The following is a 7,357-nucleotide window of genomic DNA, read 5'->3' as shown; positions in this document are numbered from 1 at the left end:
GATGTGTGTATTTATTGCAATAAATTGTCCTCTCATCACCACTTTCACCGTGCCTCAAAGATTTTGGTACGATGTGTTTTCGTTCTCATTTGTTTCTAGGAACTTTGTGAATTCATGTTTAATTTCTTCTACTACCCAGTCAGTTTTCAGCAGGCTGTTATTCAGTTTCCATGTATTTTACTTTATTTCCTTGGTCTTCCTATTGTTGGTTTCTAATTTGATAGCATTGTGGTCTGAGAAGATGCTTTGTAGTATTTTGATATTTGTAAATTTATAGAGATTTATTTTGTGGCCTAAAACATGTCTATTCTGTAGAATGTTCCATGTGCACTTGAAAAGAATGTGTATTGTGCAGTTGTTGGGTTGAATGCTTTGTACACACATGAGGTCCATTTGGCTGATTGTGTTGTATAGTTCTTCTGGGTAAGTTTCTTTCTGGTTGTTCTATCCATTTTTGAAAGCAGTGTATTAAAATCACCCACTATTATTGTAGATTCATCTATTTCTTTCTTCAAATCTCTTAGAGTTTGCTTTATATATTTTGGAGCTCTTTTATTGGGACCATAGATATTTATTATGGTTATTTCATCTTGTTCAATTGTCCCTTTAATCATGAGATAATGTCCATCTTTATCTATTATGCTGGTTTTTGCCTTAACGTTTATTTTATCAGCGATTAGTACTGCCACTCCTGTTCATTTTTTATTGCAATTTGCTTGGTATATTTTTTTCCATCCTTTGACTTTTAAACTGTTTTTGTCTCTGTGTGTGAGATGTGTCTCTTTCAGACAACATATTGAAGGATCTTGTTTTCTTATCCATTCTGCCACCCTCAGTCTCTTAACAGGTGCATTTAATCAATTTACATTCAATGTAATTATCGATATTGTCAAGTGCCGTCGAGTCGATTCTGACCCATAGTGACCCTGTATAGGGTTTCTAAGAGCAGCTGGTGAGCTTGAACCGCCAACCTTGCAGTTAAACAGCTTTGCAGTCTGGCAATAGGTATTGATTAATTGCTGCCATTATGTTTGTTTTTTTGTGGTGTTGCTGCTATCTTTGTTCTTTATGTCTTCTTTTGTTGAGTTCATGATTTTTGTGTTCTTTCTTGTGAGTTTCCTCATAGTTTTAATGTTTCCATGTTTTTCTTGGATTTTCATTCTCTTGGTATGTTGTGAAGTGTTAATTTCTTTGAGGTTGCCTTATAGTCCATTAACTTTTCTCTCCATTTAGTGCAGTCTATTTTATCCTGTAATCTACCTGACCTTCTCACCATCTGGATCTCTGTTCCTATGTTTTTACCTTCTTTTACATTGTACTTGTTTTGATCATAGATTGACCTCTCAGATTCTCTGAGTTTGTTCTTATAGTTTCATTCTGTTGTGTCACTCTTCCTTCTGTCGACTTAATTCTGGTTGTTATCTGTTCTTGTTGGTTCTCAGTCCTCAGAACTCCCTTTAGGATGTTTTGTAGTGCAGGGTTGGCTTTGGCAAAAATCCCTTAGCTTCTGTTTATCCTGGAATGTTTTGATTACACTGTCGTATTTTGTTGATAGATTTGCTGGACAAAGGATTCTTGGTTGGCAATTTTTTTCTTTCAGGGTTTTATGTATGTCTCCCCATTGCCATCTTGCTTGCCTGATTTCTGCTGAGAGATCCGAGCTTAATGTGACTTGCTTGCCTTTGTATGTGACACTTCTGTTTTCCTTTGCTGCTTTCAGAAGTGTTTCCTTATCTTTGATTTTGGAGAGCTTGATTATATGTCTTCGTGATTTTCTTTTGGGGTCTATCCCTTCCTGGGGTTTGTTGAGCTTCTTGAATGTTTATCTTTTCACTTTTCAGGATGGTAGAGAAAATTTCTTGCAGCAGTTCTTCAACGATTTCCTCTGAGTACTTGTGTGATTCTTCTTGTTCTGGAATGCTGATAATTCTTAAGTTATTTCTCTTCATGTTGTCTGACATGAATCTTAGACCTTCTTTGGATTTTTTTTTTATCCTTTTTTGTGTTTGTTCTTCTGTCTTAGTGGTATTGATAGATTTGTCTTCCAGCTCACTAGTTCTGCCTTCCATGCCGTTTATTCTACTCCTTTGCCCTTTCAGAGTATTGTCTATTTCTGACAATCTGTTATTGATCATTTGTACCTCTTCCTGTAGGTTTTGAATTGTTTCCAATGCTGTATCTATTTTATTTTATTTTTCCTGTAGTGCTTTCCTGACTTCTTCCTTATTTTTCTCAACTCCACTGTAAAGTGTTTTGAAACATTTTATAATCATTTTTTGTAAATTCCTTCTCAGGCATTTCCAAGGCCTGCCCTCCTTCCAGAATGCAGTCCATGTCTACCTCTAGGTCATTTGTCTCAGACATTTTATCTTGCTTTTGGACATGTGCTGATATGGCCATCTGCTTTTGCTTCCTGGACATGTTTAGTGTTTATCTGTGGCCTTAATACTTAATTGAGTACTTAATACTTAATACTTAATAGAGCTACCCAGGATGTTGGCTTTGGTATTTTTTATGCTTTCTGATTGCTTCCAGGAAGATGTGATCAGGATGTGGGCTTCCCGTTTCACTCTTCTTATTGCTTAACTCAGAGTAACTTTCATTGGTGTTGTTTGTTTCTCTGGTATATGGCTGCTGGTATTGGCCCTTGCCTAGGTTTTGGTGTTTTATAGAGTGTGATTGTAGCTTGGCTATATATGATAGCAGTTGCTGATTCTTCACGTGTAATCTATGGAGAGAAAGAGTCCTCCAAAGATAGAAAGGGAAGCATGAAACAGCAGAACAGGACCAGCAAAAAAATCAAGAGAGAGAGAAAAACAAACAAACTCAAATACAGCAACAACAAAAACTAGATGGAATACTGCAGTCTATAATCATAGAAAACGGAGAGGAAGGAGAGAAGGAAAAAAAAAAAATCTGTAGCTTAATATGAGTATAACTTTAAGGTCCTCTCTTCAACTTCTTGCTTTCAAAGCTGCCTGAGAGATTTCAAGATGCCAGTGTTGGTTGTTATGCTATACCTCAGGCTTTAATTTAATTTTTGGCCTGTTTTGTTTTTAAACTCTCCTTCTCTACAACCCTGTCCTGCCCTTTCTCATATTAAAAAAACAAAACTAAAAACAACAAAAACCTTCAGGGCCTTCTTTTGGGCTGAGTATCTGTGCGCATGCGTGGCAGAAGAACCCACCAGTAGTGGGGGTGGGGGTGTACTCTCACTCAGGTTCCCGCTGTAGTCTCCAGAACAGAGGTGCACAAACAATGGGCACGCCAATGACCAGATATCAAAAAAAAAAAAAAAAAAAAGAAAATCAGAACAAAGCAAAACCAACAAAGTACATTGTCCACCTTTGCTCCAAGGTTCTCATGGTGTTTTTCCGTGGTGTTTCACCTCCCCCCACTTGGTCTTGCCTTTTGGTCTCACCCAAGATGTCGGCTTCGGGCCTCCGATTCCGGCAGATTTAAAAGTACGTAATTTCTTACTTCAGCTTCAAGTTCCACAATCTATAAGCCTTCAAACCTTTAAAAATATTCCTATCTCTGTGGTTCCGCGTTTTGGAGCTCTGTCCTGGATCTGCTTTGCCTGGGATTCTGAGGTATGGCTAACGGCGAACTTCACTGCACGTCCACCCTAGCCGCCATCAAGCCCTGCCTCCCTGAGGCTGTAAGTCTCTACTGAAGCAGAAAGCCTCATCTTTCTCCCATGGAACAGCAGGTAGGTTTGAAACAGTGATTTTGAGGTTAGCCGCCCAACCTCTGAGTATGTCATTGTACAGGGCGGGAGGAACTTTGCAGGTGTGATAAAGGTAAGGCTCTGAATGTGGATGGCATCACAAGTAGAAGAGGGGGACAGGAGAGTCAGAGGAGAGATGATGACAGAAGCAGAGGTTGGAGTGATGAATCAAGGAAGGCAAGCAGATTCTAGAAGCTGGAATAGGCAAGGACGGTGCTCCTTCTCTGGAGCTCTGGCGGATCATGGCCCAGTGGACACACTGTAAGGTGTTTGAGTGACTAAGTTTATGGTAATTTGTTACAGCAGCAATAGAAAATGAATACATCAAATCAGAGTCATATCCCAGGTCACAGCGTCCTCCAGACACTAAGAAACACGTAATTAGGAAACCAAGCGGTCTGTAAAAGTGCTTCTATCTTGACTTGTCAAAACTCTGTTTCAGTTTCATTTTTGAACACCACGATGCTTGAATAGTTGGTTTAACTCCCTTGAAGTGGCTTAATTGCTAGCTTGTGTGTGTGTATGTGTGGCGGGGGGAGACGGGGAATTAAGGACTAGACTTTAACTGCTAGTATTTAATGACCAGTTTAACCAATTTTGGGCAGAATATAAAGGCTTCCAAAATTACAAATGTTAAATTAGCAGCTTTACTTCATTCTTTAACATCATTAATTGCTTCTAACTAAAAGGGATATGTAATTAGCAATTTCCCTTATCTGATTGCTTTAATAATCTTCTCTGACACTTCTCTTTCACCCACATATTGTAAAGGGTTTTGCAGAAATTTGATTTCATTTTCCCCCTTTGTAGGTTTTGGTTTATAGTATTAGCAGAAATCTAGAAACGATATATGCAAACTCAGGTTTCCTACAATAAAATAATGCTTTAACAGAAACCCAGTTAGCTATAGTTTTATTCACCCAATTCTCACTGTTCTGTGATATATGATTATTTATCATTTGCATGATAAATCAAACACTACTGCTAATCCTCAGCAAGCACATCAGCTATTATGGGATTCTGCTTTTTAAGGCAGCATAAGCTCTGTATTTAATAAAGGCAGGCGAGCTTCAGAAAGAAAGAACAGTGAAGGCAAGACTTAAAAGTTCACAGCCCTCAGAAATGTTCCAACTCATACTTCATAGTATAGAAATTTGCAGACTATTAGAAATGCAAGACTGTACATTATACTCAATAGAATGTCAGAAATTATTTCTCTTGATTAATTGCCCAGGAAATATCTCTAAGTAATTGGATGATTGCCCTCCTAAATCTGACTGTTTACAGTAGTTTCTCACACCAGCACTACATCATATGCATAAAATCAAATGAACAGAATAAGGGACGAGAGAGGGAACTTGAGAAAATTCAGTATCAAAGGATTGATTTTCTGGCTGAACCAAAGCCTTTGAACAATTATACTTTTTTTTTTCTCTTCTTAAATGTTACGCTTCCTCTATAATTTTTTCTTTTAGGCCTTTTAATGTTCTCATGTAAGTTGAAAGGACGGCAAAGAACTAAATGAGGAGAAATGGTTTGCTTTGGGGCCTTTTATGGATCCTTATCAAAGATATTTTCATTCATTTTATAAAGTTAATAGAAATGAATGAAAAGATTGAAGAAAAAATGGAAAGAGAGTGTGGTTTAATAGGGTAAGCTAAAGATTAGGATGTGGATCTGATATTTAATAGTTTTTTAGTCACACTATTTTATCTTGTGTGAATAAATTTGAATCTTGGGAACTCATTTAACTCAAGTGTTCTTGGAAAGCATAACTCCAAAAATACAAAACCTGCTTATAACAGAGTGAGGACTAGAAAGTCCAACTGCTTTATGTGGTTAGGTGCCATCGAGTCGGTACTGACTCATAGTGACCCTATGCACAACATAACAAACCACTGCCTGGTCCTGGGCCAACCTCACAATTGTTGCCATGCTTGAGCCCATTGTTGCTGCCACTTTGCCAATACATTGTGCTGGGGGTCTTACTCGTCTTCTCTGACCCTCCACCTTACCAAACATGATACCCTTCTTGAGCAACTGGTCCCTCCTGACAATATGTCCAAAGTATGAGAGATGAAGTTTGCCATCCTGGCCTCTAAGAAGCACTCTGGCTGCACTTCTTCCCACACAGAACTGTTGGTTCTGTTGGTAGCCCATGGCACTTTCAATACTCTCCTCCAACACCATAGCTCAAAAGCATCAATTCTTCTATGGTCTTCCTTATTTACTGTCCAGCTTTCACATGCATATGAGGTTATTGAAAATACCCTGGCTAGTGTTAGGAGCACTTTAGTCCTCAAGCTGACATCTTTGCTTTTCAATACTTTAAAAAGGTTTTGTGCAGCAGATTTGCCTAAGGCAATACGTTGTTTGATTTCTTGACTGCTGCTTCCATGAGTGTTGATAGTTGATCCAAGAATGAAGTTCTTGACAACTTCAATCTTTTTTTCCGTTGATAAGAATGTTGTTTATTGGTCTAGTGGTGAGGATTTTTGTTTTCTTTACATTGAGATGCAATCCATACCGAAGGCTGTGCTCTTGGATCTTCATCAGTAAATACTTAAAGTCTTCTTCACTTCCAGCAAGCAAGGTTGTATCATCTGCATATCGCAGGTCGTTAATGAGTCTTCCTCCAATCCTGATGCCACGTTTTTCTTCATATAACCCAGCTTCTCGGATTATTTGGTCAGCATGCAGTTAAATAAGTATGGTGAAAGAATACAACCCTGTTACACATCTTTCTTAATTTTAAACCATTCAGTGTTCCCATGTTCTGTTCGAACAACTGCCTCTTGGTCCATGTGCACATTCCTCATGAGCACAATTAAGTGTTCAGGAATGCTCATATTTTGCAATATTGTCCGCAGCTTTTCATGATCCACACAATGTGTAGTCAATAAAGCACAGGTAAACATCTTTCTGATATTCTCTGCTTTCAACCAAGATCCATCAGACATCAGCAATGATATCCCTCGTTCCATGGCCTCTTCTGAATCTGGCTTGAACCTCTGGAAGTTCTTTGTCAATGTATGCTTGCAGCTGTTTCTGTATTATCTTTAGTAAAACTTTAACTCGCTTGAGTTTTCAAAGAGATTGTCTGATGATTTCCGCATTCCATTGGGTCACCTCTCTTTGGAATTTGCACAAATACGAATCTATTCCAATCAGTTGGCCAGACAGTTGTCTTCCACATTTCTTGGCAGAGATGAGTGAGTGCCTCCAGTGTCACCTCACTTTCCTGAAAGATTTTAATTTTTATTCCATCAATTCCTGGTGCCTTGTTCTTTGCCAATTCCTTCAATGCATCTTGGACATCCTCCTTCAATATCATTGGCTCTTGATCATATGCTACCTCTTGAAATGGTTGAACATCAACCATTTTCTTTAGGTACAGTGACTCTATTTATTCCTTTCATCTTCTCTTGATGCTTATTGCATCATTCAATAATTTGCCCAGAGAATCCTTCAATGATGAAAGTCAAGCCTTGAATTTTTTCTTCAGTTTCCCTAGCTTGAGAAATGCTGAGTGTGCAAGCATACATTGACAAAGAACTTCCAGAGGTTCAAGCCAGATTCAGAAGAGGCCATGGAACGAGGGATATCATTGCTGATGTCTGATGGATC

This window comes from Chrysochloris asiatica, unplaced genomic scaffold, assembly GCF_000296735.1.
Source record: "Chrysochloris asiatica unplaced genomic scaffold, ChrAsi1.0 scaffold00032, whole genome shotgun sequence".
Lineage (NCBI taxonomy): Eukaryota > Metazoa > Chordata > Mammalia > Afrosoricida > Chrysochloridae > Chrysochloris > Chrysochloris asiatica.
The sequence above is the reverse complement of the archived record's forward strand: the minus strand, read 5'-3'. Positions refer to the sequence as shown.